The sequence below is a fragment of the Camellia sinensis genome, chromosome 1 (assembly GCF_055761805.1).
Source record: "Camellia sinensis isolate YWXY chromosome 1, ASM5576180v1, whole genome shotgun sequence".
Lineage (NCBI taxonomy): Eukaryota > Viridiplantae > Streptophyta > Magnoliopsida > Ericales > Theaceae > Camellia > Camellia sinensis.
In genome coordinates, this window is record NC_138961.1 from 105940461 (window position 1) to 105950923 (window position 10463).

Genomic DNA, 10463 nt, shown 5'->3' on the forward strand with positions numbered 1-10463 from the left:
CAGCAGCTATGGACAATTTTATAACTGCTACAATTAACAAATCTGTTTCAAAACTGTTCTACACCTGTTCAATTTAAAATAAAATCTGTTCATTCAAAAATGTGCCTGTTCAGATCTATGCAACAGTCACAAGTGTGACTATAAATTCAGAATTTCTACAGCAGAATTGGACATCCGAAAATATCTTGAAAAAATCTGTTCTCTTTCTATTTTGCTCTTTCTTTGCATAATTCTTCATATTAATTTTTAGGAAATACTTTGAGAGTATAGAATACAGGTTTGGTTTGCTATACAAATTGTTTGGAGTGCTACTACAATTTGTGAAGATCATTGTATCTTGGGAGATAGACGTCTTTTATCCATGAGCTCCGTAGCGGGGCGAACCTATCTTAAGGACAGAGTGTCACACACTCGACTTGATCTTTTTAATTTTTTTTATTCAGTTTGGTAAAATAAATTCTATAAGTAATTTATTTTAATTTATTTGATTTTGTTTCAAGTTATCTATTTTACACAGAAGATTGTTCCAACACGATCCCCGTCATAGTCAGTGAAGTGGCAAACACGAAAGAATTAACACCACAAACTTCTCTCACACCAACAAAAGCAACATATAGTGACGAAAAGTAGTGAAGAAAATAAATTTCATCACTAAATAAGAATAATTCGTGACGAATTATAAAATTTTGTCACATATAAGAAAAAAAATAAAAATAATAGGTGACGAAATTTATTTTTTTCAACAAATACTTCTTTTTAGGTGAGGAGAAATTAAGTTTTGTCACCGAAAGTTTTCCCGCTAATTTTTTTTGGTGGTACCAAATTTTTGAGACATTTGGTGAGAAAAAAGTTTGTCACCAATTATAAAATTATTAGTGAGGAATATATTTTTGTCACCAATAATTTTGTGTATATTTTTTTTGAGAAACTTGTTTTTAAATATTTTGAGATATATTAGGGACAAAAATATATTCCTCACCTAAAAAGAAGTTAATTATATATTCCCGCCAAAATCTCAAAGTTCTCCCTTCAACATAAGACCATTTGGTGAGAAATATATTTTTGTCCCTAATAAATCTTAATATTTTCAGACTTTTTAGTGAGGAAATTATCTTGTCACTAATTTTGGAAGGAAATTTTTGACATATTGGGCGGTAATGAAAAAAAATAGACTACTAACTTTTTTCTCCCTTTTATTTTTGTTTATCAGTTTTCCTCTCTCCCCTCTCTCTCTCTCTAAATAAAACACAAGTTAATTAGCTTTCTAAGTAATCTATGGTGACGAAAAACAGTGAAGAAAATAAATTTTGTCACTAAATAAGAATAATCCGTGACGAATTATAAAATTGTCAGATATAATAAAAAGGTAAAATAATAGGTGACGAAATTTATTTTCGTCAATAACTATTTCTTTTTAGGTAAGGAAAAATTAAATTTCATCACTAAAGGTTTTCCCTCTATTTTTTTTGGGTGGTGCCAAAATTTTGAGACTTTTACTGAGAAAAAAATATGTCACCAATTATAAAATTATTAGGGATTTCGTTACCAATAATTTTAAATAGTTTTTTTTAAAAATATTTTTAAATATTTTGAAACTATTTGATGAGAAATATATTTTTATCGTCAATAATTTTAATATTTTAAAATTTTTAATGACAAAATTATTTTATCACAAATTTTGAAGGAAGAACTTTGAGATTTTGGCGGTAATAAAAAAAGAACCCTACTAATTCCCCCCAAATCCATTTTTTTTTTTTTGGTGCTTTAGTTTTTCTCTCATCCCTCTCTTGCAAAACAAACATTCTTTGCCTTCAGCCCCCCTTCAGCTTGTTCTCCTCCTTTAACGCTGCCACCGACGTCATCCGTTCTCCTCCTTCAATGTCGCCACTGGTAGGACTAGGTAGCGGATGTGCCGACCAGGCAGACCCTTCGTACCCAACATGTTTTGGGTGGATGCGTGATATGTGACGAGCAAATACGGGTCCAAAATTTTTAATTTCACTGGTCCGAATCGGGTGACGGATTGTCCACCAATTTCAATGTCATACCCGACCCGAAACACCCCCTTTTTTTTTTCTTTTTTTTTTCCCCTCCACATATTTTCCCTTATTTTTCCCTCTGTCTCACCCCCATTTTTTCATTTCACGTTTTTCTTGCCCTAGCTTCTTCCTTCGACGGACTCTCTCTCTCTCATCTCTCTCATCTCTCTCATCTCTCTCACTTAAACGACGGCGAGCAACGATCAGAGATCGGCGACAGTGGCGGTGAGCAGCGATCGAAGCCTCGATTGGAAGGTATTCTTCTCTTCTTCTCTTTTCTTCATCTTCTTCTCTTCTTCTCATATTCTTCTCTTCTTCTCTTCTTCTCATATTCTTCTCTTCTAAACCTGTGTTCTGTGTTCTCGACCTAATCACAAATTCATTTTTGATGGAGTGGGTACGCGATTGATAAAACTATTTGTAAGCTAATTGATAAAACTAGCAATTAATAAACCTATTTTTAAAATCGGGTTTTGCAGATTTCAGTTCTAGTTCTTCTGTCATTGATTGCAAATTAAGCTAATCTTCTTTCTTCTATTTTATTGTTTGATGATGAAGGTGATGATTTCTGGGTTTTTCATTTGTTAATTTGTTGGTATAAGAACTGTGATTTTGAATTTTCTTGGTTATTTGTGTGAATTGTTGGTTGTTCAAGTAAAGTTTTTTGTCAAATGCAATATACTTGTTTTTTGGGGATTAATAGGAGTTAACACTCTATTCTTTTCTTTTCTTTTTTCTTTTTTTGTGTAATAACCCGACCCTCATATCTGTTTCTAGTATATTTTCGGTCCTTTATTCTGTGCACTTAATTGCTTACTGTGAAATGAGGTTTAATTAAGTAAGACGTATGAATATTGGTTCATATCTGTTTAATAAGGAAGTATCTGTCACAATTAAAGTGTTCGAATCAGAAATTGAGAGCCTTAGACGCTTGATAATCTAAAATTGATTTTATATTTGAGATCAGCATATTTTTTAGGTAATAATGAGCATTTCTGTGAAATTTCAATTTGTGATGATTAAACGATTGATTTTTGTCCTCATTCACTCTTATATACATTTATGGTTATCTCTTATATGTAGACTTATGAATTTGGAACTCAAAACTATCCTGAGAGAAGAAAGGTAGAGAGGAAGAAGAGTTCTTCAAGGGGAAAATTGGGGAAGTGAAAGGGTTGTAGAGATTCTTAAGCCCAAGGTATGTAGATTTCACTTTAATGAGCTCCTCTCTTGTGTTTGGAAAGGATTCCATGTGGGTTCATGTAAGATGAGGGTTATGTGTGTGTGTGTGTCATTTATAAGATTGAATGAGTATCTTTTATCATGTTGTGGTTTATAATAATTTGAACCATGTAAAGGAATTTTATTCCATCTCATTCTTCCTAACATGCTTGAGCTCAATTGTTGAATAAATGACTAAGTATGTACAAGTCTAGGTGTGTAAGGATGGAAATTGAGTTGTATTGGTGAAGCTTTAGAAATAATGGCAATATTATGGAACTAGGCTATGTTTGTGAACCTTAAGAATTAAAGATCTAATTTAGCTGGCTTGTTGTGTGCTATGAATTCTGTTAACATGGTTTGTGAACCACTTTGGAGCCTATTGAACATTTACCAAAATAATGGGAATTTTCGGACTGTTTTTGGGCAGAATGGCCGCACGTGCGGGAGTCATGGCCACACGTGTGGGAAAATGGTGCAATTTTGGGCTTGAACACTATCTAAAAAGCACGTGCGGGAGTATTTGCTGCATGTGCGGGGCTCACAGCCGCATGTGCGGCCCAAGGTGAAAAAAATGGCTTGCTCCATTTGACCTGTTTGACCCTCTGGGATGGTTGAAATTAATATTTGCAATTTTTAAAGTGCTTCTTAATTTACTGAAAGTTAACAAATGAAATGTGAATTTAAGAGGAAATTTGAACTAATTTGTGAGTTCTATGTGTGTAGGGCACACTGCGGGAGGAAGTAGCGTCCCGCCACAACACTGTGAGTAATAGTGCAACGGATATGCATTCATTATCGTTAATGGTTATCGCTATTAACGTTCTGTTTTCCGTAAGTCACTACATTACACATATATTGGTTGGGAATTGATGTGAATGTAAACGTGAAATGAATTTGTGCACATCTGAATTACTTCTAGGCCGATGGTCGTTCTGTTATTTCTGGGCCGATGGCCATTCTGTTATTTCTGGGCCGATGGCCGTTCTGTTATTTCTAGGCCTAAGGCCGTTCTGAAAGTAATACAGCAATAGATTGACCATATGAACTCTGTAGTTACATATGCGTTGTTATGTATTATAATTTGAGTTGTGCATTGAACTGTTTAAATACTATTATTCACTGAGCTTAGCTCACTCTGTATTTTGTCTGATTCTGTAGGTAATCAACCGGGAGGTCAGTCCTAACCCCGATGCCTGTCTCCCTTTTGTCAACCTAAGTTTAACCAGGCACTTGGAGAAGCCCGTTCATTTTAGTGAAGTTTGGTTGGGCTTTTGGTTTGTACTCTAATTGCCGACTATAGTTGAAATGTAAATAATACTTTTGTTATACGCCCAATCTTAGGGCTGGGTCTGTATATACGTATGTATATAACTGATGCTCCGATGCATGTTTCGGTATATTATTTTCCTGTTATGATGTTTGTGATCCTGGCATAGTAGTGATAGCTCAATGGAGATTGTTTTCGGTTATTTTTTTTAATGGTTAATGGTTCCGTTCAGGCCCCATATGTTATGAATATCAGGTTAACTATCCGTTTCTGAATTGGTCATGCCCAAACTTTTAGCGGCGAGTTAGGGGCGTGACATTTTGTGTGTGTTTTGTTTCCAACCTGATAATTAAAAAGTTAATGACTTGATGTCAATGAGAACATAGAAATTTGTTACTAAGAAACTGTGAATATATCATTGTCAACAACTTGTAATTGAACTTCAGATTTGTTGTCAACTTGTGATTTAACTTTAGATTACAATGTGAATGTTAGAAATACAAAACTCAAAATAATTTCAAATATAAATAATTTCATAAATTTTGGGCCTGAATTAAGACAGTGGAGAACTACTTGAAAATTAAGTTAAAAAATGGCCCAAAATAGTTTAAATTAGAAAAGATTAACTATCTCCTCAAATCCTAGAATTAGAATCTTTTAAGTGATTATACAATAGGATTTCTCATACCCACTTGTTGTTTGATGAAATGTTTCAAACTAATAATAATGAACAGAATACAGAATGCAAGAACAATTATTTAATGAAATCTATTTGATGAACAGAATACATATGCCAGTGTTTTTATTTTGGTTAGAACTTATGTGTGAGGTGGCAATAAGAATTATCTACACAAGTGAAGAATTATTTTGACTAGGAATAAGAATTTTTTATTTTACATACTTATGTCTGAGTTTTTGGTTAGAACTTTTCTGGTTCTGTAATGGAGTTGAAAACAGAAGACTAAACTTTGTAATGCCTCGTCAACTTGTAATGCCTTGATATTTTTATTTTTCTGCTGTTTTGTTGCTAGGATATTTGATCATGCACTGGAAGAGTCAAATTCAAAATCGGGCCTTGCTCACTCTTTATCTATATGTATATCTTTGTTGGATCCAAAAAGATCGATTCCTTCTCTCATTCCTTTCAAAGTCAACACATGTACGAGTCACCTACACCTGTGAATCCTGAGACTATTGGTGCAATGCTGCCCAAGCTTGGTAAGTGTGTCATAAAATTTCTGTATGCTTGCTTGTGATGTCAAGGTTTCTTTCTACCTTATGTTAAATTTGTTTCTCTACCCACTTCAAATACTTAGAATATGAATTTATGGCTATAGCTTGTGCATAGATTGGATGTTTATGTACTTGTTTTAAATGGGAAACTTTTTCCCCTTTCTTTGTTCTGAAACTGATATTTCTGAGTTTCTTTTCTTTGGTCTGAGGTTACTTTGCTTTGTTCTATGTAATATCATGAGCTCATATGTTATGATAGACCATCTGCATTCTATTGATGTGAATTGGTGGTGGAAATTGTTGAACATTGTTTTAAATTTTGTTTTTATTAACTTTGAAGTTAATTCGTGAATTGAAACACATGATATCTACACTCATTACCGACATTGTTGGCAAGTTCCCTGTACATTGATGGCTTTTGGGTACTGGCCTCCCACTTTTTTTTTATGATGAGGAATAGATTATTACATAGTACGAAAAGGAAAGATATAAGACAATCAAGAAGAATAATAAGAAAATCGATGCTCTACCATGTCCCTTCTCATTTGTTGAGTTCATACATATTTATATATGTACTTATACATGTAAAGGTATATATTGAAACACCTCAACTTAGAAACTTGATTAGTTGAGCTAAGTTATTGGGATAGTGCCTTTGGATGACAGCTTAATGTTGTGACTTTTGGCCAAGAAAATAGTAGTAATTGAACATTGAAGGGGGGGGCACGTGCCCCCTAGTCCTCATGTGGCTCCCCCCTATTGATGACTGTTAACCAAGCTGTCAAAGGCCAAAATTTGTGCAACAAACCTGAAAGACAAACTAAATCGAGATAAGTTTAACTTAAGATCCTTTTATTCAATTTAAGTTCTTCAAAAAGACAAAATGAACAATTTTTCTGAAGAGCAAGTTGACCAAAAACCAGCAAGGTTGCAATTCCTTGTTTCACATTCATTCTGGCTCCAATGAGAATTAGAATAGGAGCTAGCTAAATGTTTTCACATATTTTATAAGCTATTGTAGGCTAAGATTGATTGATAGCTGGCAAGCTTAATAAGTGTTACAAACCCGCTTAAATAGGAAGTTAATGAAAGAAATCTACTTGATCAGAAATTAAAGTAAGATAAGATAGGGAGAATTGTCATAAAATTAATTTTCTTAATTATGATAAACTAGTAACATAGACTTAAGATCTATTGTGACTCTCGGTAAACACACACACACACACACACACACACACACACACACAAACATCACTTTTAGGACATGCTATTGGCATTTATCTTAGCTTCTTGTACTCCACATATTTGAGTTCCAGAAAAGCCAAAAAGCACATGAGAAGTCCAGGATGCTAACGTGGAGTGCCAATGGGGCAATCACATGCACACGAACACTTGCAAATTAGTCTTAAACTTATTAGTTGTGATATGAATTAAACTCAGCATTTACCTTAAGTAAAGTGGTGCTCCATTCTGTTTTACAGAAGATAGAGGATCATAAATTTAGAGTTTGGAATCTTACTACAACAACTCTAAGAGCAAGTGGTTTTATTTTAGATCTCAGTTTTCTTCCTTCTTCCTTCCTTTTACGTAGAAAAGTCAGTGTGAAAATTGTTATAATTCCTTCCACTTTAATCTGAAGAGGACATGTTCTCAAGCCAGCTTTGACCATAAGTAACTCCTTTGGCTCAATTTGCTGAGTAAAGTAGTGGATTCAATCCTCAGACGAGTTATGATGATAACTATAGTTGTCTGGTATTACTGTTATTATTATTGTTCTGCTTTCTTTCTTTCTTTTTTTTTTTTTTTTTGGTGATGAGAGGTAATATAGTTTGACTTATTCTTTTTTTTTCCCCTGATATAGAAAGTAAGGGCTAGATGACAATACAGTTTACTTTATTGGACATGCATTGGCACTCCATATAGATGATAGTTACTTGGACCAGCCTGCCATGGATTTTGTGAACAGAGTTAAGGTGAAACATTTGGTTCCTACTTAAGTTATTTGTTTTATTTTTCCCAGTGTCTCCACTTTGAAGATCTTGGAATGATTTCTACCCTTTATACACCAATGTTGTGTTTGATCCGTTCAATGCTCTACTATTTTCTGTGTTTCATTTCATATGGTAGTAAATGATGTCTCAACTACAGACAACTGTCATGTCATATGGTGGTTTAAAGAAAAGTGGGTCCTACGTTATATTCGATTCTAGCAATGGCCATAATCTTAGTTAAAGCACAAGATAACAGGTCTTTCTTTATAATCTCAATCCTAGTTAATTTAATTTGACGAGGTAATATGAGTTGGGAGCAGCTCCTCTCTCCTTATTTTCCCTCTTTCAAATTGATGTGAACAGTGAGTGAGGTTTTCCTTTTTGCATATTCTGTTTATAACAGTCAGTGTAATGACCAGCTAATTTACTTCAGCTTTGTTTTTGAAAAGCTATATTTAGAATCTTTAGCTCGCTTCCAGGGAGGATCTCCTTATATTATCCACTGTATGGACTTGGAAAACTACCTCAGGTGTGTTGTCATCGGAATTGCAAGAACCTTTTAGGGGCTATATAATTTATTCTCAACTTTCTCTAACATTATTGATAGGCATTTGCTCGTTTGAGTGCCGTCTATGGTGGAACTTACATGCTCAACAAGCCAAAATGCAAGGTAAATTTTTATGATTCTCTGATATCCTTCAAACTGTATAAATAGCCTTGTTGAGCCTAAGTGTTTTTTACTGGGTTGAAGGGCTAAAGGCAGCACCAAGTGAGTGATTTTTTCAACTGGGGAGGGAAAAAATGGATCGTTCAGTTAATGCCAAAGATTAAATAAATTCTTTAATTTCCTACCGAGCAATCGTAAGTTGAAATTGATAGTTTTCATTATCTTTAAATGATTCCCAACAAGTAGCAAAAGAGGAAGAGGATGTTATGTATAGAATGAAAATAGGATAGGTAAAAAGACAAGTGCTTATGGATCATCAATTTTCAAATGCAAGGAAATTTACAAGATGGCTACACCAACAGAAGGCTATATAGACCAGCCAAAAACACAAAATAACCTGCTATTTCTGTAACAAGTGTGGTTGATTTGAGGACCTGAGATGAATGTGTGGTAGCACCACAAATGATTGATTGAGAAATGAATGCATTATGCTTTTTTTTCTTTTCTTTTCTTTCAATTAAAGCTGTCAAAACTTTTATATTGGTGTTTACTTCTATTTATTCATTTTTTGATCGTCCATATTTGCCTCAAATCATGCTTGTCGGCACTGCAGCTTGTCCCATTGAGCATATACTGTTTTCTATGTTGTCTGAATCAGCCTGGCACTTTGCACGTCAAAGAAATCTGTTGATTTCAGCTGAAAATTGTGCATCCAATATAAATAAAGAGAGTTGTTGTAGTCCACAACAGTCAACCTGAAAACTTGAACAATCATTAGGTAGGGTATACTAGGAGGCATCATAAAAATATAGGCATTGATCATTGCTTGCACCTTTTAGTTAGTAGCATTTTTTCCACTCTTCTCTGATTTTTTTTAAAAAAAATTTTATATAACAAAATTTCATGTGTTAATGACTCAACTGACCAACCCTCATTGGATTATTGAATGCATATACTTATTGCACATTGTTTTGTGGTCACGGGGAACATTAGATCACAACATATGTTGAATGTTAACTGCTGACTTGCAGACTCTGATTGAAGAAAACCTAACTTGATTTTCCTTGAATGACATGCAATAAAACAATGTAATAATATACAATGTATTTGAATCATCAAACCACAAGCAGTGCAAAACCACACAAATATCATAAGGGGGTGGAGATGCAACATCAACCTACATTTAACATAGAAAAGGTGCCAGGGCGTTCTAACCACAATTCTCTTATTGGAATAGGTGCATGCACAGACAGAACAATGTGTTTCGCAGAAAGAATACAAGTAATTGGGTGGCATGATATAAGTGAGGAATGATCTGCTGAGGAAAGATCGTGATCCTAAATGCCGGATACAACAAACTACGATGCAATGGATGCAATGGATGAACTGAATAAGGCACACGGCCAAACCACATTTTGCCTAGAAAAGGCATAGACACAAAACAGGCCACGTCTAACACAGAAAAGGTGCCGACACCCTCAGACCACAATTCTCTTAGTGGAATAGGCGCGTACACATAATCACAGAACCATGTTTTAATGCGAAAAGTATGGGCACATGCCGGACTAAGCTTAACATGGAAATGATGCATGCGATAAAATGGATAATGCAGTAGATGCATGAGATAGATGCTATGTACAATGCAATGTAATAGCTAAAATGCAATGTAGCTGGGAAGTGAAAGTACTTTACAGGGGAAATTGGCAATGACTCACCTCATGCTGCTGGGGATCCTTCGCTTCTTCTTGGTTGAACCACAGGTACTACTTTTCTCCCTGGCTATGGTCGTAGCTTTCTCTATTCTCCAACAGGGTGACATACTAGGTTGGTTCAGTATACAGAATTGAGGCACATACACATGCTATCTCGACCTATGGGGCTTCCATACAGATTTCAAGCCGAGGATACACCCCTGGGTATTTAAACTAGACTTCAATCTCGGAAATCCTGAACCTTTGCGTTCTAGGCATGAGCCATTCGAACTCTAGTTTCCACCGTCTCAATTGATCTCCTAGGAACTCACTACTAACACAGGCAGGTGG

General features: G+C 34.8%; 1 long non-coding RNA gene across 1 annotated transcript; it reads left to right on the forward strand.

Annotated features, from left to right (window-relative positions):
* The first annotated feature begins 5565 nt into the window (after positions 1-5565).
* On the forward strand, positions 5566-9367 carry LOC145789892 (uncharacterized). Its single transcript, XR_014328358.1, has 3 exons — positions 5566-5748; positions 7687-7736; positions 8362-9367. It is a non-coding gene; the product is annotated as an uncharacterized LOC145789892 (long non-coding RNA).
* Positions 9368-10463: the final 1096 nt, after the last annotated feature.